The following is a 27791-nucleotide window of genomic DNA, read 5'->3' as shown; positions in this document are numbered from 1 at the left end:
CCACATTCACTGAAGTTCCTTTTCTGGATTTTTCAGGCCAACCCAAAGGATTTACTCCATCCAGGGCTCAGACAACCACTTCCATTTGAGGTTCAGGTTGGTCTTCAGGAGCAAGGATAGCAAAGAGTCTTCATCTTATCAAAAGGTAGGATAGCAATGAACACATCAAGCACTAGGTTAACAAGGCTTTTATGATCAATCACTGATGTCTACCATAAGTGTTGGACTGTGTCATGAGACACAAGTGCCTGCTGTCCCAACACTAAAAGGTATTTTCTTCCCATTTGGAAGTAATGACAGCAGTCTATAGAAAATAAAATTTTAGTTTTTTAGGAGAAGTGTGAATGACAGAAACAACACTTTAAACCTCATTAATTATTCTTGCAGGGTAGAGCTGTTTATCTGATCTTCTCTAGGAGCCTAGGGGTGGTTTTTAATGGCTGAGAAGGTCTATATCCAGAAACAACCTGGGAATCTGGGAATCTCCTTTGGGTGGAGAATAAAGCACAGACAGGGAAGGCCTGGGCCCAGAACTTCTTTCCCCTTACTTCAAGTTTACCTGTTGCTGGATGTACAAGAAGAAACATTGAATCTGTCTCTATAGGTCTCCAGTTTTTAAGATTTTACCAGTTGTATGTAGTTCTCTTTTGATATAGTATAACCTTTTATTAGGAAAAGTACTTACAGGAAAAACCTTTAAATTTAACGTAAAACCTAATTCTTTTGCTCCTTTTGACGCTTGGAAGACTGGATCCTTATTAGAGTGCATTTCTACAAAGAGATAAACATTTTTAAAAGTAAGCATGAATGGAATCCAGGATAAAATGCATCCATTTGTGAGGGAAAATAGCTTTTACTGAAGAAAATGGCACAAATTCGTCATGTGGAGAAAAATGTCATTTCAAAGCCTCTTTCCAAGATCAAAATGTGGAACTTTTCATACAATATATTAGCTTTTTAGCTGCTCTGAATCTACAACTTTTTCAAGCCAAAGGGTTTTCACAGTCTTGTTGCAAACATTGGCAATTAATTATCCCTATTAATAGAGAAACTATTAAAACTGCCTGGGCAGGAACAGCACATTAAAAAGAGGCTTTACCCATTTTTGCATACCAGAGACACTACATTGAAGAACAGTTTTATCGAAGTATTTTAATTCATCTTCATATATAACTGAGTACTAAATGCAAATTACTAACTTTTTGAAATAACTCACATGTCAGGACTGCTGTTTTGTCTCCCTCATGTGAAATGCAATTCAACATGCCGTGACATACAGCTAATAAAAGGGCATCTGTCACAAGGGACTAAGTACCAAAATCAACAATTTGCATAGTGAACAAGGTTTATATTGTGGCGACTCATGTTGCCTTGTACCAAACAATGGGATGAACACTCCCTTATGGCCTCTGCTAAGTACTAGACATGTGGCCTTAGAAAAAGAAATCCCCTCTCAACCCACTTTTTCCCAGTGGTCCTTTGTTGGTTCACAGCAAGGGTTTGACTTCATGCCCTGGTCTCTGTCTGAGAGGAAGTCCAGTTCAATTCAATTTGCATCTCTCTGCCTCTTAGTAATGAAACAGCGTCCATCTGAGCAGGCCCCATGATAATGCAGAGCAGATGGGCAGAGCTTTGTCTAATTAGATCTGGGAGGCCTGTTTGCTATAGTAAATGTGCATGTATTTGCTTATTTCACACTTATTTCGGTGACAACAGCTTAGTCGAGACAAGATAGAAATGAATATGGTAGATAGCCTCACTAACGAGCTACTTAATACAAATCAATATTTTTAATTTAATTACTGTTTACTATCACCTATTTAATGAGTTGCTTACAGGCTCCTTGATCTCAAAAGAATACAAAAATCCCCTTTATAAAATTTATTTTACTTTTTAGTTTTTCTTCCTTCTTCCTTTTTTTCTTCCTTCCTTTTCTTCCCTACTTCCCTTCATTTCTTTTCTTCTTTCTTTTTTTCTTTTTCTGTCCAAAGATTATTGGTAAGGTATCAGGGTCTGTAATATAGATTATTTTTAAAATCCAATTACATAATTGATTTTAAAAATTCAATACCAAGAAAGCCACCCTATTCTTTATGTACTTGTACTCCTCAAAAGGCACATGTAGATATTTTAAAACATGCCACAGATTTGTATTTTACACATCCACCCAAGTGATATTTATCACCATCCCCATCATTATCACTCGCAGTGGTTTCCTTTGGGTTAACTGTTCACTATTCTTTCCAGTTAGAGAATCACCAAAGAGCAAGCATTCAGGCTGGAACAGTTCCAGTGCTTAATTTCAGAAACAGGATTTTCAGACTCCCAGTCTTGACCTTTTCCCAGTAACTCTGCACTTCTTTATTTTTCCTAAACTCTTCATACGTAAACACATGTACAAATTCTGGGGACCTAGGCTAAGAGATACTGGAAATGGTGAAATAGAAAAAAGCTTATATTTGGGAGGTCACAGTTTGATTCTTACTCCAATGATCTCTCCTTGACCTCCTATCCCCTTAGTTAGCCAGTGCCTGAGGACTTTCTCTCTCCACCTTCTCAATCAAATAACTCATAAAGTAAATTTAAATCAATGTTTTGCAGAGCCAGGACTGTATCCTTGTATTACATAGTAAAAGTCTATCACTTAAAATAATTTCATACTTTCAATAAAAGTAGTCATGTATTAAGACTTATAAAGGGAGAGGAAGAAAATCTTCTGGATGAAATCTCACCACATTGATAGTGAACTACTTGATGTGCTTACAAAGAAATGACACATAATGTTAGGAAATACACATTGGAAAACCCAGATGTTTAATTTGGATTATGGCTATTGGATCATCAGAGAAGCTCTATTTCCTGAATACATAGGGCCAGTAATAAGAGTCCCGTTCTTTGGAGTTGCTTATCTGTAAATATTGTTAGACCCAGTGAGCAGACATCATTAACCAGATACTGAATGTCAAATGCTCAACTCATTTCTCCTGCTCGTGGGCTATTTCAACAGAGAACAGTAAATAACAGGCTTGGTTCCAACAAAAGCAGCAAAAAAAAAAAAAAAGCATAAATCATAGTACAAAAATGTGCAAGGCTGGTTTGGGAATCCAAACAGTCCTTACCTAAATAAAAAAATGAAAGCCTCTAAAACAATTAAATTGCACTGATAACCCTGGTGAGAAGAAAATGAATCATATTCTCATCATGGATGCAAGGAAACGTATAGGCTAATCACCTTTTTCCCATCAAGGTAAAGAGGAAGAGAGACCCCGTCTTTGAATTTTTTTCCCAGTGTGTATTTCAGCATACACCAACATGAATTTATTGTCTGCCTCTCCTCCTCTTGAGACCTGCTTCCCTTCCAGTCTTCCGTATCTCAGTAAACGACACATCCGTTTTATGTCACACAAACCAGAAACCTTGCAGTCTTCCTTGATTCCCCTCCCTCGCACCTTCTCCCTCTATCACATCACTTATTTCCGTTAACATCCTTCTAAATAGCTCCTGAATCTGTTCCTTTTTCTCCGTGTCCTCTACCAGCCCCAGAGGAGGTCTTCATTGTCTCTTATTGAGAAGAGAACAAAATCCTAGCCAGCCTGCTCACCCCTTCAACCCTCAAATCCCACCACAATATTAATAATTCCAGAATGTAAATATAATCCTGTTTTTTTCTGCTTTACAAACTTCACTGATTCCCCATTATCAATGGAATGAAAGCTGAAATCTATATCATCACCAATATCTTCTAGCATCTTCTCCCTTTCCAGTATCTGAGGATCCAACCTCACCACATTTCTCATCAACACTCAGAATGCTCCCTAGTCTTGGTTTCCCTAGGAGTGCAAACACTGCTCTCTGACCTTTGAAGTCTTTTGCTGATTTTCTGGCCTGGGGAGCTTCTATTAATTTTTAGTACATACCTCAAATAGACAGTTCTCTGTCACAATTTCTCTGGTTCATCCTCCACCAACTTTTCCTTCTGCCCAGCTTTATGCTGTCACATTTTATTGTAATTGTTTACGAGGAAAGAGAATCTCCCAGAGGTTCTGAGCACCTGAACAGTGGAGACCATGTGCGATATAGAAGAAAATCAGCAGGTGCTCATTGAATCAATGACTCCATGATATCAGTATCTCCTTTCTAAACTTCCCTTTCTTTGCTAATGTTGCTACCATTTTATTTGTCACCAGGCAGAGAACTGTGCATTTGCCTTGTAGGCAAACATTTCTTCCAGCCCTTCCTCCCAGATTTATCCTAGCCTCTAGTTCCTTTACAGTTTAACTAAATTCCTAACCCTGATTAACTTTCTCCCTGTTGATGAGTCACTCTGTTTTTCCGTAAAGAATAAAAAGGCTTTGTTAAAATTATTAGCAACATTTCAGAAGAGATCATAGTTGCTGTTTAATAACACATCTAAAGTAAAATATGAAATTCTTCTCGTACTTTTAAAGATACAGATTTCATTTTACTTGGTACATGGTAGAAAACAGGCGACATTCTCTTCTGGTCAGAGGGAAATTCTTGATTCCAGGAAACTACCTCTCAGTTGCTTCTGATCTTCAGCCCACACCCCATGACTCTCTCTCCACATCACCTCAGCTACCAGATATGATATTTTCCTATTTTTCAGGGAAACCAATATGCATTTTGGGTAGCTGATCTGCCCCTTCCAGCTTTTTCTCCTTCCAAATTAGATAAAATAATACTACTGCCAAATTAATTCGACTCCTTAATATCAACAAATAAGTGCCAAACTCCTTAGCCTACCCTTTGAAACCGTCCCTCATCTTTCCTTCATCCAACCATTTCAACTTCACCTCCCTACTATATATAACTACAAAGGATATTCGTCTCCATCCTATAACTACTATTGACAAGATCATTTATCCTCTTCCAGATATTTCTTGTTCCTTCTCACCTTTTCTCTTCTTTGTTTATACCACGCACTCACTTTATCCAGAGAGTCTCTTGCATCCTTGTTTTTAAATAATCGAGATATGAACCATACACTGTAAAATTCACCCTTTTAAATATACAGTTCAGTGTTTTTTAGTATATTCATGAAGCTGCACAATCATACTGCTATCTAATTCCAGAATATTTTTATCAACTCAAAAAGAAACCCTGTACCCATTCCCAGTCACTCCCTACACCCTCCTCCCCCTCCTCCCTAGAAACCAAAAATCTACTTTCTTTTCCTATGGATTTGCCTATCTGGACATTTCATATGAATGGAATCATACAGTACATGGCCTTTGTGTCTGGTTTATTTCACTCAGTGTGTTTTTGAAGTTTATCCATGTTGTAGCATGTATCAGTATTTCATTCCTGGGTATGGCTGAATAATATTCTGTTGTATGGATATACCACATTTTGTTTATACATTCATCACTTAATGGACATTTGGGTTGTTTCCACTTTTTTGCTTTTGTGAATAATGCTAATATAAACATTATGTACAAGTTTTTGTGTAAACATATATTTTCAATCCTCTTGGATGTATACTTAGGAGTAGAATGCTGGGTTACATGTTAACTCTAGTTTTAGCTTTCTGAGGAGCTGACAAGCTGTTTGCCAAAGTGGCTACCCTATGTTGTAGTCCACTGGCAATTTCTGTGTATCCTCGCTAACACTTTTTATTGTTTATCTTTCTTTATTTGGCCATCCTAGTGGGTAAGAAGTGATGTCTCATTGTGGCTTTGATTTGCATTTCCCAAATGACTAAGACGGTGAGCATCTTTTCGTGTGCTTGTTGGCCATTTGTATATCTTCTTTAGAGATCCTAGTTCATTATTAGATATGTGAATTGTTCATATCTTCTCCCATTCCATAGGTTGTCTTTTCATGTTCTTAGTGGTATGCTTGAAGCTCAAACTTCCCCTGTAGCTTATCAATTAAAATTCTGCTCATTCTTCAAGACTATTTTTAAACTCAGTATATTTCTTGATAGTCTTTTTTAGTGCTCTTAAATTCATAATATCTCTTTATTTTTTTGCATGGGCATAGTGGTTGGTTAATATCTGCTATTATATTTATAAAATATTACCTTCAGGAAGTCTCCATTCTCTCTCCATTTGGATCTTCAAGATCACTGACTGTGTTTTCTAGAACTTGTATGTTCCATGATACCTTTGCTTGTAGCAAGAGTCCCCAAACACATTTTGTTCATTTATTAAAGAAACAAGGGCCAATAGAGCTGAGACAGGTGGTCTACATATGGTGTAACTGTATGTGGGTTTGAGGAGCATGTTTAAAATGACCTTCACGTGAATAAACTTTTAAGGAAACTGCTCCCTCCCAGGGTGGGAATGTCAACATGAGACAATTATACCTGGATACCCTAAACAAGAATGCCAACAGGAATTATATTACCTGATATTTTTTAGTTTATTTCTCAGCTAGATTTTTTTTTAAGTAAACACAGTTAAGAATGTTCTATTTATCAGCACACAACACAAACTGTTTTTGGCATGTTTCTAATCATATGTTCCTATAATTGCATTTTCTTCTACTGTTCACAACTAGAAATTTGCTTTCTTTAAACGTGTGTTTTTAAAACCATGAGTTCTTGATTGCTCACTTCTCAGGGCAAAATTAGCATTGATCTTCTTTCCCTTATGACTAGGTAATACTGTACTAATGAAAAACAGGGCCTCTTTATTTATAATGGCCTTGGGGTCAATTATCAATTTATCATCATGTCCTGCAGATTTAAAATAAAATATGCTCTGCAGTATAACCATTGTACAGAATTGACATTAAGTAGATTCTCTGAGTTTGGACTTAATAAAAAATACAAAGAGTGCTGCCTAAAAGGTTTCTCCAACTATAAATTCTATTAGGTAGCTTTTAATACAAGACAGTAGGAAACCGAACAACTAAATTAGAGAGAATTTTTTTTCACTGCTGTTTTTTGTCTCATACATGTGAATAGTCATTGGAGGACAGTTTGCTAATTCACAGAAACAATATTTTATATCTTTATAATAATAATCCAAAGCTGCCTAAATGTTTCCTTATGTCAATCTCTGTATTGATCTTAAAATATTCACATCCAATGTCAACCTATTTGCAAGAGACATTCTGTAACTTTAAGGAATATATGCATACGATATAAGGAGCAATCATTTCTTTTGTCAAAAGTAGCCTAAGTCCTTCACATTTACCAATTAATCCATGTATACCAAACTCAGATCATGTTGAGACTATCCTCCTAGAAGTCTGTGAGATGTCATAAAGTTTTATGTTTTAATTCCTATTGAAAATAACTCTAATTCCCACATAGGTCTGTTACTATCCATACTGAGACTCTGGGCCTGTTTGTGTGAGATTAAGATCAGCATATCCTGCCCATGCACGTGTTATTAGACACACAGCTAAAAGCCACAGACTCAGTGAGAATGTAAAGGCAGAAACAAAGGTGAAGGTCAATTGTACCTTTGAGAGTATGAGGTTGTTTGTTAATTTTCAAGGGCAGAGTCTACCTGCTAAGTCCCAACCAGTGAAAACTGAGAAAATTCTAGATACTGCGCTATCAGTCCCTCAGCAGCAGTAGCCCTATTGCAAGGGCTCCATAGGCACATGTGGCTGTATTGGTTACTCTGTTGGAACGCAAGGTTACAGAACATTTCCATCTTCATAGAAAGTTCTATTGGACAGTGTTATTCTAGAAAGCGGGGGACCAATTCCTTATACCTTAGGGTCCATTACAAAAGTGGCCTCACTTTTGGAGAGGAACTTAGTCTGGAACTGGCATTGTTAATTCTGCCCATTTAGTATCCTTTTCTGTACCTTATAGTTATTGTTCTTTGGTGAAAAGAGTAGAAATGGAACATAAAAAAGAAATAGAGGAACATAAATGAAAGGCAAGATATGAGGTTACAATCTTAGTGACGCCAAAGGACATTGACCCTTAGTTCAGAAATTTGTTTTTTTAAGAAAAAAATATTAAATCCACAGAGCCCAAAAGACCCAATATAAAAGTAAATACTATATTGAGAAGTTTTGTTTGTTAGTTTTAAGTGGCTGCCAGAGCAGACACATTATATATTTTCTCAATAATCAGTTTCTTATTTATAATTTTTCATATTTATTGAGATGATAACAATCAAAGCATAAGAAAATGGGCATATATATGTAAATATCCATAGCTCTGTCATAGGAATATAAATAAAATAATATCAACTTTCCATACTGATATTTTATGTAATTGGAAGCACTGAAAATATTTTACCTTAATTCATTTTTAGATCCTTTCTAGAATTCAGTTTCTAATAAATCAGTTCATAAGTCATATTAATATTAGAGTAAATAAAATGTCATTTTCAGAAAAAATTCTTATTTCAGAGAACTACTTCTGGAAATGCATGTGTTACCATGAACATCTTAGATTATTTGTGAATAGTCATCTAGAAAATTGGTTTAAAGTAAACTTTATTTTACGTGAACTACACAGGTAATGGTCTTCCCTCATTTTCTAGGAGCAGCCTAGATAGGAAAGAGGTTTGGTTGTACATATCTAGTTCTTTTTAATGATTTTTTTTCACCATTTACTTTCCAAGTGAGTCTTTTAAAAATGATTATAGCAATGTCTGGCTGCCCTGGAAAGAAAGACTTTATATTTTCTTCAGGAAGGGGATAGCTTTCCTTGAAGGAAATACATTACCCATTTACCACTTTCAGTCTGGGTCCACACGCTGGGTGCTGTTATGCAAAGCACACCAACAGGTTGCAGAGACAAGGCAGGTTTTCCAGCAGCACCTTCTGCTAAGCCCTCCCAAAGCACAGCACACCCCAGCCCCTGTCTGTGCAGTTGATGAATGTACTTCAGGCAGGGCTTGGACATGGCTCAGTACAGTTCTCTAAGCGGTGATAAATGACCACCTTTGTGTGAAATGGGTTAGGTGGGAGGGCCACCCTTTGACAAGGCAGAAAATGAAATGATTACTATTGGATTCTATTGACTTGTCTGGTTAGAACAGTTGTGCCTCTTCCTAGAGGTTAATTGGACTTGAACTCAAGAAATTAAGAGGTCAGCTGAGGTCACAGTGACAGCAGGCGCACTTTTAACTTGCTGCTAATAACATTTGGCAGGAGGATGAATCTGGGAATTTTAGTCTGGGTGCAGTTCAATTTCTTTAAGAGTAATGGTTTGTACAAATTATTAAACAAACCTAATTTTGTATCACTTACAAAAATTCAATGTGGTTTCAATTCCTACCAGGCACTCCTATATAACCGCGAATTTTCTTGAAATAATCAACTGTAGAATACTGCATATTGTATATACAAACACACACACACACACATATATAATATTCTTAGAATAGTTTTATCTTATTGAAGACTCTCCATCAAGAAATTTGGATGTAAAAAGAAAAGATTCAGAAATGCTTGAAAATGATGTTCTAACGTATTTACTGGGGTCTTTCTTTTTACCCAACACCAAGTGCAACTCATTTTTTATCATAGAAAATGTAAGGAAAGTAGAGTGAAGCATTTTACAATTTATATGTAACATATATGTATATATACAGTAAGGCATCTCCTAATGTATAAATTCTCTATTGCACAAGTATGTTTGCAAGCTTCAGACATTTTGATTTGAGAATATGGTAAAACACTTGAATTGTTACTGCTTCCTGAGAAGATATCCCAATTCAGTCACACAAGGTTTACTTCAACTTCAGTCTTCTTTTCTTGGTTACTTTACACTGCAGGGTCTCTTGCTTGAACTGTCCCTGGCACTTTCCCTTGTGGTACCCGACACACCACTACACCCCACATGGAGCTCAAGTGAGGGGCTGAGTCCCCAAGTGCTTCTTAAGGGGGAGGGGCATGGTGTACAATGCGCCAGAAGGGAGACTTGGGATGGGACTGGGCGGGCAGTGTCATCCAGATGGTGGGGAACGAGACACATCACCTAATTAACGGTGCCGCTCCAGCAGCTGTGTAACTGGGGCAACTAGGGGGAGAAAAGCAACAGTCCTGGAAGCAGGGGTCACTGAAGCTGCTCCCCAGCCTCCAGCACTGTGATCAGTTTGTGCCAGTCAGGTACTTGTACTGCATACCTGAGACACTCAGGCACAAAGGAGAAACGCTTTGCTTCTTTGTCCTAAGGATAAACCCAAAAGAATACAACTTTGGAGATCATGCACACAGCTCCTTTTTTTCTTTTCAGCGTTATTGAGATACAGTTGACACATGACATTAAGTAAGTTTAAGATGTACAAAGTGTTGATTTGATATGCGGTTATTTCGCAAAATGATTACCAACATGGCCTTGGTGAACACCTCCAATAGGTCACATAATTACTATTTCTTTTTTATGGTGAGGACATATAAGCTTTACTTTCTTAACAACTTCCAAGCATATAATATATTACTGTTACTCCAGTCACCATGCTGTGCACTAAATCCCAGAACATATTCTTCTTCTAACTGGAAGTCTGTGGTCTATTTGACCAGCATCTCCCCATTTCCCTCACCCTCAAAGCCCCTGATAACCGCCATTCTACTCTCAGTTTCTATGCATTTGGCTTTTTTAGATTCCACGTATAAGTGATATCATACAATATTTGTCTTTGTCTGACTTATTTCACTTAGCATAATGCCCTCCAGTTTCATCTATGTTGTCGTACATGAGAGAGAATATTTGCAAACCAAATATCTGATAAGGGATTAATATCCAAAATATATAAAGAATTCACACAGCTCAATTAAAAAACAAAAAATCCAGTTAAAAAGGGGCTGAGGGCTTCCCTGGTGGCTCAGTGTTGAGAGTCCGCCTGCCGATGCAGGGGACACGCGTTTGTGCCCTGGTCCGGGAAGATCCCACATGCCGCGGAGCGGCTGGGCCCGTGAGCCATGGCCGCTGAGCCTGCGCGTCCGGAGCCTGTGCTCCGCAACGGGAGAGGGCACGACAGTGAGAGGCCCGCGTACCAAAAAAAAAAAAAAAAAAAAAAAAATGGGCCGAGGAACTGAATAGATATATTTCCAAAGAAGACATACAAATGGCCAACAGGTACAACTCCTTATTCTAAGGAAAACTTATATTCCCTTATATGCTACACCTTCACAACAAAGCTTCAGGAATACTATCCTATCAAAGGAGCATGGTATATTAACCAGGTTCAGCCACCATAGTACAAAATCTCATTACCAGTTAACTTAATAAATGACAAAATCCCTAAAACTATCAGGGGAAGTATGTCAGGTTTTAATATATTCTATAAAGGAGAAAGTATTCTGGGCTAGAAATCAGGAAGGTTGCATCCCCTGCCACTTACTAAAAATGGTCCTATAGACAAATCATTGAACTATACTGGTTCTCATCCCCATCTGGAAAAGGAGGCCATCGGTTTCACTGATTGCTAAAAGCCCTTATAGATTTGAAAACTGGCATGTCTATGGCAGTGCACAACCTTTGTGCACATTAGAATCACCTGGGGAGCTTTAAATTGAATTAATCTCCAGGGTGGGCCTGGGCATTGGCATTTCTTAAAAGTTCTGCAGGTGATTCTAATGTGCAGGCAGGGCTGTGACCTATGGCTCTAAGATGTCACCAAATCCAGGCCATGCCTCTAATTATAACCCTACTCACATTTAGAGAGCACGCAGTACAGGCACTGCACTTGGCACCAATTACCTAAATTATGTAATCATGGCAGCTTGCCACGGATTAGGTGTTATTAGCCCCATTTTACCCCATTTTATAAATGAGGAAACTGAGGCTTAATAGGTGAAATAACTCATCCAAAGATGACCAGCTAATGAGTAGAAGAGCCAGTAGGATTTGAGCCTGAGTTGGATGCCAGGGCCTGTGCCCCTAACTATGCTGACAGCCTAGGAACGTCTCTAGCCAGCTACTCTAGTCAGTCAGTCAGTATCACAGCTGCAATTTGCAACTGGAAATATCAATGTCTGTGACTGGTCTCTGACATCTGTCGGTGCTGATGCCTCCAGATACAACCTCCATCCTCCACTTAAACCCCCAACCTTCACAGAACTCTATTTGGACAAGCGCAAGATATTCCTAGAAGCTGAACAAATAAACTACAGGATTAAGGCATTTTCCTATGAAGAAGGATGTTGTCCCGATAAAATCCTTGGGAGTTTCTGGTTACAAGGCTAAAGATATCTAGTGATGCCAAGATTTGGATTCAAGCTGTTCATCAATGACAGACAGAATATTGAAGCTTCTACTTAACTTTTTTGTTTCTCATTCACAGGAGAAAAGACAGAGTGAATCCTTAATCGTAAAAACTCAGTACCATGCAAAGTGAAGTAAGTCAGACAGAGAAAAACAAATATCATATAATATCGCTCATATGTGGAATCTAGAAAAATGGTACAGTTGAATTTATTTGCAAGCAGAAATAGAGGCACAACTGTAGAGAGCAAACTTATGGACACCAAGGGAGGAAGGGGGGTGGGATGAATTGGGAGATTGGAATTGACATATATACACTACTATGTATAAAACAGATAACTAATGAGAACCTACTATATAGCACAGAGAACTCTACTAAATGCTCTGTGGTGACCAAAATGGGAAGGAAATTTTAAAAAGAGGGGATATGTGTATAACTGATTCACTTTGCTGTACAGCAGAAACTAACACAACATTGTAAAGCAACTATACTCCAATAGAAATTAATTAAAAAAAACAAAAACTCAGTACCTCGTCTTCAAGCCTATGAAGGCATAGCCTCTTAAAATTAGGTTGTGTAATTAGATGAAAACATATGCAAACATAGGCACATTTTGCATTTGGAGGTACAGTGAATGTACCAATTACATTCATATTCATTGAAATATATTACTTTGAAGGAAAATGTTTCAAAATATTCAGAACAATTTATAATTAAATCATCCAGTTACTTTTTTTTTTTTTTTTTTTTTTGCGGTACGTGGGCCTATCACTGCTGTGGCCTCTCCCGTTGCGAAGCACAGGCTCTGGACGCGCAGGCTCAGCGGCCATGGCTCACGGGCCGAGCCGCTCCACGGCACGCGGGATCCTCCTGGACCGGGGCACGAACCCGTGTCCCCTGCATCGGCAGGCAGTCTCTCAACCACTGCGCCACCAGGGAAGCCCCATCCAGTCACTTCTGAGCAAGAACGTTTTGATGTTCCAATAGCTGCTTGAAAGTTTTAAAATATGTCTTTAAAGTTTTTTGCACAGTCGGAAAACTTAAATCATGTCAAGAGTAAAGAAACCTGAACTCACTATTTTCTAGCTTCTTCCACTGGCATCTCATGGAAGGAAGGCTCAAATATTCTCTTGCTGTTAAAAATCATCAATCCTCCTCAGCTGTGTTGCTGCTCTTTGTGCCAGGAGGGTAACCCAACTGCTTTACTAAATCCCAACTTGCTTTAGAGAGAACTGAGCATTTGCCATCTACTCAGCCTGGATGCAATTCAGAAAGAAAAGAAAAGCATCAACTCATATTTGAAGTTAGGCCCAGGTGGGCACGAATGGATGTGGACACCCATGCATCAGTGCAGAACTTCCACAAAGGAAAGCGAAGGTAAATTCCTCTCCTTTGAACCATAATGCCTCTAATTTATACTGCAGCCTGTCAACAAAGCATTAACATGTGCTTTACCACAAGGCCTGATTGAAGGTAAGACAACAGGCTACAGCTGCCATGTGTTTATGTATATACATTTTTAACCTCAATTTTTTAAAATACAATTTACCAAAATAAAACTAGTAACTTTAGGACATAGAAGCAGGCTTTAAGTGATAAAACTAGCTCATTCATTTCACAAATATTGGTTAAATACCATCTATGTGCCTATACCCCTGTCCTGGGCACTGGGATAGGTATCATAACTGCAAAATTATGATGTCCTCCAAGTCGCAAAATTTCTGTCTGGTTAACTGAAACATGTGCATTAATATTTTTGCCAAGTTTTAAAACAGACTATTTGGTCACTGTATCGGTGAAGTCTGGATTTCTGTGCTTGTATATTTATAGCACTGTTCTTTCCTGAGAATTCACAGTGCTTTGTACACTTTTCTCATTGTGTCATTAAAACCTTATAAAATGAGGAGGTTCTGGCAATCATATTTTTATATGTAAATTGGTAAATCTAGGTATATTGCTTTCTTGTACTTTGAAGAGCCAGTGCAACACATACCATTTATATATTACAAATGTTTAAAGGAGAGATGTAGCAATAGAAGACTGTCTTTCTTTTCCTTCTGTTTCCTTCCCTTTCTTTCCTCTTCCCATCCTCCAAATTGAGCACTTGGAATGCAAGTTTAGAATTAAGACCCAGAAGGTGTTTGAGAAGCGAAGAATTTGGATGTTTCAGAGCACTAGAAGAGTGAGAGTGAGAGCAAGAAAGAAAAAGGAAGTAGAGAGAGAACTTGGAATAATGGAATGTTCTGGATTGAATTAGGCTCCTCCCCCAAATATTCATACATTGAGTCTCTAATGTGACTCTCTTTGGAGATAGGGTCTTTAAGGATGTGATTAAGGTTAAATGACATTATAAGGGTGGGACCCTAATCCAATAGGACTGGTGCCCTTGTAAAAGGAGGAAGAGACTCTAGGCAGTGCTCGCTGGCGCTCTCTTTCTCCCTCTCTCTCTCTCTCTTTCTCTTTGTTTTTTGCCTTCTCTTTCTCTCTTTTCCTCTCTTTCTCTTTCTGTTTCGCTTTCTCTTTCTTTCTATTTTTCTCTTCTCTCTCTCTGCACAGAGGAAAAACAGGGTAAGGACACAGCAAGAAGAAGGCAGCTGTCTGCAAACCAGTTAGAGAAATCTATCAGAAACCAACCCTTCTGGCACCTTGATCTTGGGCTCCTAATCTCCAGAACTGAGAAAGTAAATTTATGTCATTTAAGCCACCCAGTCTATGCTATCTTATGGCAACCTGAGCAGACTAATACATTGAAGGAAGGCTAGGTATAGGTGGATGAAAGAAAAATTGCTGTTGGCAGGGTACCCAACATGACTTTATGAGAAGGAACGTCTTATGCGGAATTGAGAGGGTTTTTGTGCATATGAACCATGGGATTCCACCTTATGACCATAACTTTAGTAGAATCTGCTACAATTATGTATGCTCATTGTTTACCTTTTGTTTTGTTCCTAGCAGCCAAGGAAGGGGCAGAATTTCACACCTGGGTAGACATAATGCAAACCAGGGACAGCACACACAAAGAGGAGCCCAGGGGTACCTGGTACCCAGGGGAATACAAGCTGGGAACAGGGATGACATTGCAGAAATTTGGGGGATAGATTTAGACTTTGGGAAACCTTATCTAGACCAGGAGATATCTATGTTAAAATAGATTGAATGAGGAGCCTCAGTATTTATCTCTAATTTAATCCCTTAATTTAAAGATGAAGGAATTGGGGCTTTGAGAGGTGAGTACTAAATTCTTCCTGTGCTGCATTCTTGTCCAGCTGGAAAATAGCAACCAGGTTTTGGAACTGCAAATGCAGTGCTTTTTTGTTTGTTTACTGTGATACTGCTTCTCATTTGCTTTGGACTATATAACACAATTTTGATTTTTTTTTCAACCCTTGGCCCTGTACCACCTCTTTAAGCTTCCCAGTCTTATTGGCATAAATTTGATTTGAAAATTCATATAATAATTATACCCAGTGTTGTTTGAAAAACAAAATGAGATGATTAGATATGAAACTGCTTTGCAAGCTGTAAAGTTGTATAAAATGTAGGGTGTTATTGTTATTTATTGTTCAACTGTATAGTAAGTTCTTGTAAACATGTTTTTGTTCATCTGATGAGAGAAATTAGATTTCATTTTCAAATCAGAAACTGTTCAGACTGGGGAAATGCGCTCTTCTTAACTAGTACTGGAAACATCATTGATTTTTGTCAGAACACACAAACACACACGCACACACACACACACACACACACACACACACACACACACTTGTAGTAGAAACATCCAATTCATGAGGCAGAGAAATGGAAAGGTACTGGGACTTCCCTGGAGGTCCAGTGGTTAGGACTCTGTGCTTCCACTGCAGCGGGCCGGGGTTTGATCCCTGGTGAGGGAACTAAGATCCCATATATGCCATGCGGCGTGGCCAAAAAGCAAAGCAAAGCAAACCAACCAAAAAAAAAAAACAACAAAAAAACAAAAAGAGAAAGGTACCAACTTTGCAGTTAAATGGGCCCAAGTTAATTAAGTAGTTGCTTATCCCAAACTACATTCCTGAACATCTCTATGACTCAGTTGCCCCCTCTGTGAAATGGACCAATACTGTATTCTCAGGGTTGCTGTGGAGAATAAAGAAGTCAAAACAGATACAGTGTGGTTTTCTGAGTGTTGTTTACAGGAATACATATCTGTGTAATCCTTACAGGAATGACTAATCAATGAACTGGGAATGACAGAGTATTGTCACCACACAGTTGCCCAATACATGACAGGAGAAGCACACACATAGCAAATGTTACTTCCCTTCTCTTTAAAGAGAACCAATCCTAGGTAGACTTAATTCTGTGAAGTGAAAGAGAACTTTATTAAAAATGACATTCACTATTATATTAAGACTAGGTTTCCTTTATGTAATAAAAAAAAGCAGATATGAGAGATAAACAAGGCTGGGGTAACAAATATATATTTATTTTGTCAAGTGGGTTTCCAGTCAGCCCTTAAAGCTGTTTACCTCAGTAAAGAACTGGCTTACAATTGATCTGATTTTCTGTCAGGGGGATTGTGTTAATGTTAACACAGCTCCACTGGGTCTGGCACATGAAAGTGGCCCCAAAGGGTGAAGGCAGTTACTGAAAGGGAAAGAATAGAAGGGCTTTTAAACTCTCCAGTTTCTAGTACATGTGAGATCATATTGGACGTGGTACAGACATTGCTTTGCCATGAACAGTGGGGCAATTCAAAGACTCATATTTTTGCATCACAAGTACCAAAGAAAATATTTACATTTTAATCCATTTCATTTTTAAGCATTTTTGTGGACATTTAGAATACAGCAATTTTGTCTCAACCTGAGTTAATGTAAAGACAAAAAATTTTAAAGGTAAACATTTATTTCAATAAATGTTTTTTATTTCATTGGAGATTTAAACAAGAATATCCACGGTAAGTGGAAAGGTAAACCAACTTCTAAAAACTGAAATGGTAAGAAAATAGAATTATAACAAAGGTATTTTGTTCCACATACTAACTGATGCTTGGGAGCAATTTAATTCTTGACTGGCTTTTAGATACTTAGAAATTCCTTCCCTGTATGCTATTTAGCATTTGATAAAGATTCTGACATTTGGGACATAGTTTTTAATTGAGCTGAGTGTGATAAAGAGATTTTAAAGTGCCCTAAAGGTTTGTCTGAGTAAAAATATTAACTTTTGGCAGTGTAAGTGTAAAACTAGAATAAATTCTAGAACATAAAATATCTGTAGCAATCTAACTAAAAATATATGTTATTCTTATATATTATTTCTTTTTCTCTTAGTATAAGAATGACTCCCTAAAGTAACATTTTGGAAAATAATGTTGCTATATTCCAAATGCACTGTACATAAAAAGCCACTGCAATAAAAACTAAAATGTGTTACCTACTTAATATTAGAAAATGTATAGCTTGTTTCTTCAATATCACTCTAGTTGTATTAGCCAAATTAATTAAGAATACTTTAGGAAAGTGTAAAATACACTACTGTTTTAAAACACTTTACAAAATTAAAAAACAAAACAAAGACCAGTAAAGCAAAGCAAAGAATTATCTTGAGGTCAAATATATTCCAAGAAATAACATAGCCAGACAGAGGTAGGACTTAGAATAATAAGGTAGTTCTCAATTGTATCCAGTCCTCAAAGCCCGTGAGAACTCCCTTGTTACTCTGATGGGCACAATATTTCCAATACCTAACAAACTAGCTAACAAAAAAAGAAAGAAAGGAAGGAAGGAACGGAGGGAGGGAGGGAGGAAGGAAGGAAGGAAGGAAGGAAGGAAGGAAGGAAGGAAGGAAGGAAGAGAGGGAGGGAGGGACTATATAGCAGTGCAGAAATAGGCATAAAAATCAATTTTGCAACATTGTCCCAGAAATGGAAATTAAGTCCTTCTACTGAAGTTCCTAGAAGTTGACTAAATCTAGGCTGTCAGGATAGAAGTTTTTATTCCAATAATATAAACTATAAAGGATCCAATATATTGTTCAGTGGAAAATTTTATCTTGAAAAAAATAAACTGAATCTTTTTATTGAAAGTGTTACTTATCCTGAGAGCAATATGTTGTTGAAGTTCAGAAGAGAATCTCTCCATTGATCATCTGATCTGAAATTTTAAATGGTCTTTGACCAGCAAAAGGTCACCAGAGTAGCTACATATTGCTTTTAGGCTACCTGGAACCAATGTGCCCTTTCTAACACCCACAGTTTCCATATGTGGTATCACCTTTTCTCTGTTCTGTGCCATTTTGGGAAGTTGCTATATCAAGTTGCTGAGTCCTCTCTCTAGGGAAGTCTGGTTTTTGAAAACTTCTTTTAGAGCCTTTCTGTTACCATCTGTACAGCCAAGAGGCAAGAACATGTCTTCAATACAAGCAAATGGTTTTTCTCTCTCCAAGGCTGAGGAATACAAGATTTTTAAAATTGGCTTACATTTCTCCTTCATTTCAACTAAAGATCAGTTCTTGCTTCTGAAACTTCATCAGTTGTCTGTTTCTTCAGCATTCCTTTGAAATTCTATGTGACTCCATATTCTTACAGTAATTTTCCCTTGGGCCAAGAATTAGATTTTTTTTCCTCCCCCGCTAGAAACTAAAAGCCATAAATACCAGTGTCAACGATGCAGTTAACCTAATTCTTCTCAATCCTTTATCATCCTAGGCCAACCTTACATATAAGTAAATTTAGACATAGTTAGGCCAAGAGCTAAATTTGGCATGGAAGTGATCAAACATTACTCAGTTTCTGGTACCTGTGAGATCAGATTTCATATGGTACAGACATTGCTTTGCTCTATTATTTATTGATGCTTGTCATGTGTCAGACACTATGATGAGGATTGGTCATGAGTTACATCATTTAATCCTTACAACAAACCTATGAAGTAGGTCCTATTATAATGACCATTTGGCATATAAAAAATTGATCCCTAAATTAGAGCGGTTGAGTAGTTTTCCCATGTCTTGTGGCTAGCAAGGCAGACCTAGATGATAAATGCACCTCAGAGAGGAGCTAAAGAAAGTGTAAGCAATGAACAATGTGGTAAGATATATGGATAAATTTTCTCCAGAGCTTTCCTACTGTTAGAAGGAGAAATGTTTCTCTACCCTTCCTTCTTTCCCTGAAGATAATTTCTTTTTCCTTTTAACTTCCCTGGTTATCTTTTTGGTCAATGATAGCCAGCCATTGATTCCAACTTCTCAGTTGAATAGATTTAATCTATCAAAAATTCTGACTTGAGGAATTTAATCTCTTACTCCTTCTCTTTTTTGGGTAGGCATCTGCTCAAATGGCAGATTTTTTAACTTCTAGACCCAGAGAAAACAGATAGTTAGTGCCTTTTGGTATTTGTCCTAAGCCACAGTGTTCATTTCAACTTTTATCAATAATCAAAAAATCATTTTAATGCTCCAATCTGCAGACCCACTAGCATTATTTTTTAGTTGTTTCTGAACACAGATGAGAGAGAAGTACAGTTTTGTGTGCTTGCTCAAAATCATACATTTTACCATCTTTCAACACTCCCATTCTTTACATAAAGTTATAGAATTTAAATTAATATTGACTCAGACTAGAAGAATGGCCCATAAGAAAATAATTCTCACGTTCCTCAGCTCTCCAAAGAGGACACCATTGGAGCCATTGATACTCTCAGCATTGAGATCCCCAAATGATAAATGATCAACTTAACTATTTTTTTAATAGGGGAATGAGAAAAGTGGGTAGAAAATAATATAGGAGAAAATATGTACTTAAGAATCCCTAAAGTTGACCATAACTGGTGTAATTACCCTTTCTTCCCCTGACACCCTATGCATACATTAAATGATTTGGAAATTTAAATCTCTTTTGAATGTGCAATATTAAGCTTACACAAAAAGTGGACCCTTATCAGAATCACTTAGGAGCTCACTGGGGAAATGTCCAAGAAATTAATCTTAGAGATTGAAAGGTACATTGAAAGAATTGTTCAACTCATTAGAAAAAGAAAAAAGAGAGAGAAAATTTCAACCTATAGTTTATATATGGTTTATGATAAGGCACTGCTCCTATAACCTATAGACTAACCTCAACTGCCCAAAGGTAGAGTATGTCTAACTAGTTCTTAGAAAAAGAGAAGTCCATGGGTTTTCTGAGCCAGGCCGCTTACAGTAGATAAGGGATGATTGGTATAGTTTTCTCAAGGGTTATCACTAAGAAGAGTGGATTCAAACATTGAGTAGAGCTCTCCCAACTTTTCAGTCAGGAAGTTGTAGGTAATGTTCTTCTGTTTCTTGGAGGGGACAAGAAAAAGATCAGCAAAGACCAGTATCAAATGAATTATATTACCTGAGCACTTTTCCAGATGGGATCAATGTCATTTTCTGGAGTTGAGATGGCTTTCTCTTTCTTGTTATGTTCTGATTAACTAGGTAAGCCTAGATCATCAAATAAAGAATACAAAATATTAACAGATGTCAGGACAATGTCAGGATAAGTTGACACTCTTTTCAAAAAAGCATTATTCAACAGCTTTTACTGTAGTCAACTAATCCCTAACTATCTAATGTCAGTGGACCAACATAGACTGCTCACTGAGAGGATCTTCTGTTGATTTTCATGTAGAAGTCTAAACCAACTGGGAAATCAGTATATTAAAATTAGGCCAATGTTAAAGCAGTGGTATGAGTCACTATTTTCCTAGGAAGAAGCCCGTGGTTGTATCAATCCATCAGAAAGTTTAGTATCACCTAATTCATCACTATAGTTAAGGGCAGAAAATAGAGATCTTTTCCACAAGTATATCTCTTAGATACTATCTCCTGATCATTTGGATTTTTTATTACAGTTTGTTCAAATTTTGGTGATATTAATAATAGAATGGTTTATTACACAGGCTGTAATGTTCCACAGACTTTCCTTAGAATCCTCACTGTGGACTTAGTAGTTAAAATTTTTGATATTAACTTGCTTTAGTTTCTTCATTGGTAAAATGGAGCTATAATACCTATTTAGTACAGTGGTTGTAAGGCTTAAATTAGACATCAACTGAAAACTATTCAATGTATATACCAAGTACTCAATAAACTGCAGCTAGTATTATATCATTGTCATCAATATCAGAGACTGTGAGTTTTAGAGGCCTTATATAAGGATCATGAGTCTTCAATAGCACTGCACAGAGATTTTAGCCTTAGGGACAGTTAAGTTACAGGTCTCTTGTGTGTCCTAAACAAAGGATTACTTGAAGAGTAAGGGTTAGAAGAGCTTGATGATCCACCAGTGAAGCCAAAGGCCAGGAGATAGCTGTAAGGCGGCATGAAGTAGTCCTAACAACGCCTCATCTGGATGGGGAGGGAGGTGGAGACTTCTATACCACCTCCCACCACTCAATCACAATGGTTAACACCGTAAATTAATTTAAAAAAATAAGTTAAATAATCAAATCAAATCAAAATCAAAAAATAAGTTAAAAAATAAAATCAAACAAAATAATAAAATCAAACAAAATAAATGGAGAAGTGGAGGTATCAAAACAAAACCAAAAAAAGAAATATATGCATTTAATAAACCCAGGTATTAGGCAGAGTGAAAAAATCCAATCAAAAAAATGTTATATTTTGCATGGTTCCCTTGATAAAAAAATCCTCTAAATGACAAAATTATAGATGGATAAGAGAGTAGTGGTTGGCAGGCGCCAGGAATGGAGAGATGGGGATTGACGTAACATAGGAGGGTCCCTTTGTGGTAATGGAACAGTCCTGTGCCTTGATTGTGGTGGTGGTTACATGAATCTGTACATGCAATAGAATATTGTAGAGCTACACTCACATGCACACACATGAGTGCATATAAAAACTGCTGAAATCTGAAAGTCTATAGTCTAGTTAGCAATATTGTGTCAATGTCAATTTTCTGGTTTTGATATTGTATTATATAAAATGTTACCATTGACGGAAATTTGTTGAAAGGTTTATGAGGACCTCTGTACTATGCTTTCAACTTTCTCTGAGAATCTAATCATTTCAAAATAAAAAGTTTAAAAATTTAAACACAAAAAGAAAGATTGAGGCAATAATCACAAAAGGCCTAAAATAAAATGTAAAATTCTTAATAATTATATAGCAAAGCCATGTAAACATAAAATTAATAATATATAAATAGATGTTATTATATAATTTTTAAACATCTGCATTTCCAAATATACCATGTATAGATTTAAAAAGCAAATATAAACTGTGAAAATTATTTATGGCAAGATTGACAGACAAGGGGTTGCTCCCAAAAATATATAAAGAGCCCTTACTGTTAAAATAGAAAAAGTCAAAACTCTCAGAAAAAGTGGGTAATAATATGATGATACAACTAACAAAAAATTAACAAACATACAAAAAATATTTAACTCATGTATTAATCAACCATTTATTTTGAAAGTAAGAAACTTTTTATATGAAATCAGCAAACACATATTCTCATATAGAAGCTGATATATACACACAGAAGTGGGAACTCTCATACATATGAAAATAGGAGTGTGACTGGACACAACTATTCTAGAGGGCAAATTAGCAAAATATTTGCTAAAAGCTTAAAGAAAAAACAATACAATTTTTTAATTTAAGGATTGTTTATTTAGAAATTTGTCCCACCAGAAAACGGATTTATGAACAAAACAATTCATCATAATGGTATTTTTACAAATAAAAAATTAGAAATATTTTAAAAAGCAACTGGTAAAATAAATTGTATTATTTCTTTACCGTGAACCCATTACAACTGATGTTATAAAAGTATATTTATTAACATAGAAAGATGTTTATGATGTTTATGTTATGAAAAGAGTAATATAAAAATATATTTTGTTAATAAAAACTTACTTCTTAGTTTCTCCTGACTTTCTCTAATCTTTATTAAAGTTAGCAGTTCCAGTATTTAAATTATATTTTGAATAACATGAATTTTATCTTATTGTTTATAATTAGTCTTTCAAAAATCATATTTTATTTTTGTTGTTTCTTCTTAAAATAATTTTTTCTAAATATAAAGAAATTATAAAGTCATACAAATTCAATATTACAGAGGTACATGCTATAGAAAATAACCCATCACCCAATGAGAACTACTCTCAAATAAATCAATGTCACTAAATTAAAATTAAACATAAAAAAGAAAATAAAATTCACCTATGATCTTTTTTCCTATCTAACATAAATATCAACCCCAAATCTTTGCTGTGTCTAGCTGAGTTAATACTCTACACATTTCTTCTAGATCTTATAAAAGCAAAGCACAGAAAAAAATCCCAAAGAAAATCCTAATATCCTCCATAATAATGTAATAATTAGATTACATATAATTGTAATCATTACAATAGAAAAATAATAATGAAACTATTAAAACAAATACTTTGTATCTCCTAGTAGCATGCACTTTTATTATGGTTTCTCTTGATTGACAATAAAATATTAATCTTGAAGAAAATAAGTTCGAACCATTATGGATATTATTGTTCCTTGTCATAAATTTTGTCTTTTTTTTGAACAATTGGAGAATATATGTTGTTGAGACCATGATATAATCAAGTGTTATTAAGTGTTAAACTCTGTGTGAAATATTGAAAATGCAAATATAATTAGGATATGATTCCAATCTTTTTAGAATATCATAAAGGTAAGAGAGGCAGACAATTGAGCAAATTTTTATAATACATTATAAATAATAAGAAAAAGATAAAAGGTACAAAAGGGAAGAGAAGGATTGTTATATGTCTTTTTTTTTCAGGGGAATTTTCAGCAAGATCTACCCAAAAAAGTAAGAAAGCTTTATTTTGCAGGATAAATGAGATTTTGCCTAGCAATAGGGATAGAAATGATAATCCAAATAAAGAGTATACACAAACATAACATATAAAACAGTACAGAACCTTTGGTAATCCAGTACAGGTGGAACTTAAAAATTGTGGCACCCTTACCCCATGATCCCCACCTCCTCGTCTATACCGTTGTGTAATCCTCCTTGCTTGGGTGTGGGTAGGACCTGTGACTTGCTTTTAACCAACAAAATATGGAAAAGATCATAGATTGCCACTCCTATGATTTTGTTACATTACCTAAGATGTCTATTTTGGTAGCAGACAGGCTAGGAGATGCTTCTTACTGGCTTGATGAGGTAAGCAGCTATTTTGAGGAAGCCCACATAGCAAAGAACTGTGGGCAGCATCCAGCTGACAGCCAGCAAGAAGCTGAATGCCTCAGTCTTACAATCATAAGAAAATGAGCTCTGCCAACAACCTAAGTGACCATGGAAATGGATCCCTTCCCTAGTGAAGCCCCAGGTGAGAACCTATCCCTGGCCAGTACCTTGATTGCAGGTTTGTGAGATGCCAGAGGATGCCACTAAGGTGTGCCAAACTCCTGACCTGTGGAAACTGTGAGATAATAAATTGTGTTGTTTTTAGCTGCAGGTCTTTGGTAATTTGTTATGCTACAATGGATAATAAATACAAGACTTGTAGAGAGCCAAATCCCCAGCCAATCCCTAACTCTTCCAGCTAACCTAAGTACCAGATATAAAAAAGAAGACATCCTAGTCATCTAGCTACCTGACTGAACCAACACTTAACTGCAATCTCCTGAAAAACTGAAAGAATTGACCAGCTGAGTCCAGTCAACCCACAGAATTGTGACAAGAGTAAATTGTTATTTTAAGCCACTGAATTTTGGGGTGCTTTATGGTACAGCAATAGATAACTGGAATATTTATTCACTGGAAAAATGGGTTTGTTGCCTTGACTCAAACATTTGCCACCTGTTACTTCATGAAAAGGTTAAGTACAGAGGGGTGAATTTTGCTTGAATCATAATTTTAAGAGTATTTTAAGAGTAATTTTTTAAGTATTTTTTAAGTATTTTTTATTTAAGTAATTTTTAAATTTTAAGTATTTTTTATTTAAGTAAATAAATTTTACTTAAATAAAATAATAATAAATAATAATAAATAATAATAATAATAATTTTTTTAAATTTTAAGTATTTTTTATTTAAGTAAATTTTAATTTTTAAATTTTAAATTTAAGTAATTTTTAAGTATTTTAAGAGTAATTTTAAGTGGGAGCTTATGCACCCACATGCATAAGCAAGAACTTACCCATGCCTTTTTGATTTTCAAATAGTTTCACTTCTCATTTGATGAGCATTTTAGCACTGGCAGAAATACTCACAAATATGATTTCAAAACTTGCTTTCTCTTGTTTCTGAAAAAAAATCAAAATGTGGAATCATTCTCCTAATAGATGCAAGCCTTGGACAAAATTGACTTTCTACTCAAAATTTATCCAAACCTTCAATTTTTACTAAGAAACATATCTTTTCTTGGAACACTTAGTTTCTCTTACTTTCCATGCCTGCAGTAGCAGTCGGCTTACTCATCAAGACCATTTACGTCATTTGATTACTGAATAAAAGAACTCAACTTGTATATTTGAGTGGTAGTGATATGCCAGACACTACAGTAGGTGCTGGGAATGGAACAGTAAACAAGGTGGGCTTGGTCCCTAACCATCTGGAGCTTACAGATTAGTGGAAATCACCATCACAGAAATTTCCAGATTTTCTCTGTTCATGGACCTCTTCTTTTCTAAAGAAGTTTCCTCACGGTGCTCCTAGACAAAGATACCTAACATTCCATTTAGTAAGTAGTGAAGTCCAAACAAAGGAATGAGTACTTTTGTTCTAAAAACTTAGTACATATAAATAATACACAAAAATTTAAAGAAAAAATAATATGTTAGTTCATTCTTGAATAACCACAACTACTTAGTAATGAGATGCATGCATGCAGCTGCCCAGCATTGCACAAGTTCTCAAACGTGGGAATCAGATTGGACACCACCCCCCTCATTTCCTGTTTTGCATTGATTTATACATGGTTCTTTCTTTTTATTGTGGGAACCACTGAAAACTCAGCTTCGTTAAGATATGATGACATCATACCTACTAGCACCATCTAATGCAGAAACTGTGAACTATCTTGGGCTTGTAGTTCACAGAATTCCAACAGGTGTCAAGGATCACTGTGCTTCTTTCAAACTTTTAAAGTTTTTCAATTTTAAATATCCTGTGGCATCCTTGTGAGTTTACTGCAGTGCCCCAGTGCAGCTGCATGTGCAGTTTGAGAACTTAAGACAGATAATACAGAATAATATACAGTTGATCCTTGGACAAAGCAGGTGTGAACTGTGCAGGTCCACTTATACACAGGTTTCTTCAGTAGTAAATACTACAGTACTAATACTGGTTAGTGGGTCAGTGGTTGGTTGAATCACAGATAGGTAGGAAACATGGATGGAAGGCTGACTATAAATTATATGTGATTAATCCCTGCCCCACTTGGTTCAAGGCTCAACTGTAGCCTGAAATGTAGGAGTTCGACGACTGCATGGATTTCCCTCGCAAGTTCAGCACAAGAGAGCCGCCAGATTAAAGTCTGATGTGTATTTGCTTCATAGAATAATAACATAGCAAAGTTTATCAGTACTCTAAAGTATTTGTGAATGGGCAAAATCCTGTCTATTGCACTCATGAAATCCAGTGGTCAATTATATATAAATAGAGTTTGAAGTTAAATGATTAATTAGATATGACAGGAGCTATAAATGCAGAACAAAGGCTATGTAAAACATGTAGAGTACAAGTTTCTCCTGGATACACCACGTTTTGTCTTTGAACATGAAAAAATAAAAAACTTTTCCTCACTTTCCAGGGGCTGATTATGACTGTGGAGATTGAAGCCCTGTCTGAGCAGACATGGTACATAGAAAAAAAGGAACTTTTATAACCCATTTATTATATAATATGCAGATTATAGAATATCCTATACCCACTTGGAACAAATTAGTCTTTCTTATCCAAAAGATAGCTCTGGTTTTATCTACAAAATAAGATATAAGGATTGTGTTATTATACTAAAAGTAATTAGATGTATAAAAATGTCATAAGAAGGTCCTTTAGGTATAAAGACCTAAAAGAGGAAAGAGGTTTAATAAAAGAGGAAGATCTTGAAGAAGAAGAATTTATTCTCTGAAACATCAAATTAAATTAGCTTATATTTTAAGAGCACTTATGATATGTCAGGCTTTTAACATGTATTTACAGCCAACAATAAAACATTTGCTATTGTTAATCAATTGAATTGTCTAGAGCAGAAATTTCTCATTGCCAACCAGTTGGCCACCTTCACTTAGAAGTGATGTTTTCTGGCCTATACCAATTCTAAATTTATGAAGGTGACACTAACATTTAAAATTGAGTTATCTTACTAGAAATCTGGGTTATGAGTTCCTTATGTACATCGGAAGATCTGGCAAATTCGGCCTTGAATGAATCAGCTGGTGCTATGTGGAGGTATGGCTTTAAAGGGATGGGAAGTTCACTATCCCGTTTGTCACATTCTCCACTGTACCCTATTTTATTATACCTGAATTATTTAACTTATTCATAATTCATGCCTGACCATGTAGGCTTTTGAGATTGTGAATCCTGATAGATGATTGTTGATTTATCCAGGTAATGTCTACATCATAAGGATAACTGCAGAACGACGATGAATGTTTTCATATAAGGCAAATAAAACATACTTTT

The 27791-nt window shown here is 36.2% G+C and overlaps 1 long non-coding RNA gene across 1 annotated transcript in view; it reads right to left on the bottom strand.

Annotated features, from left to right (window-relative positions):
- LOC132518050 (uncharacterized) overlaps positions 1-24264 on the bottom strand; it is a 48861-nt gene extending 24597 nt beyond the window's left edge. Inside the window, exons 1-2 of the long non-coding RNA XR_009539858.1 lie at positions 24125-24264; positions 20503-20591 (exon numbers count right to left, since the gene is read on the bottom strand). This is a non-coding gene — a long non-coding RNA (uncharacterized LOC132518050). The remainder of the gene's footprint in view (positions 1-20502; positions 20592-24124) is intronic.
- Between the last annotated feature and the right edge of the window lie 3527 nt (positions 24265-27791).

This window comes from Lagenorhynchus albirostris, chromosome 3 (genome assembly GCF_949774975.1).
Source record: "Lagenorhynchus albirostris chromosome 3, mLagAlb1.1, whole genome shotgun sequence".
NCBI classification, from domain to species: domain Eukaryota; kingdom Metazoa; phylum Chordata; class Mammalia; order Artiodactyla; family Delphinidae; genus Lagenorhynchus; species Lagenorhynchus albirostris.
This window is presented reverse-complemented; position numbering and strand designations above follow the sequence as displayed.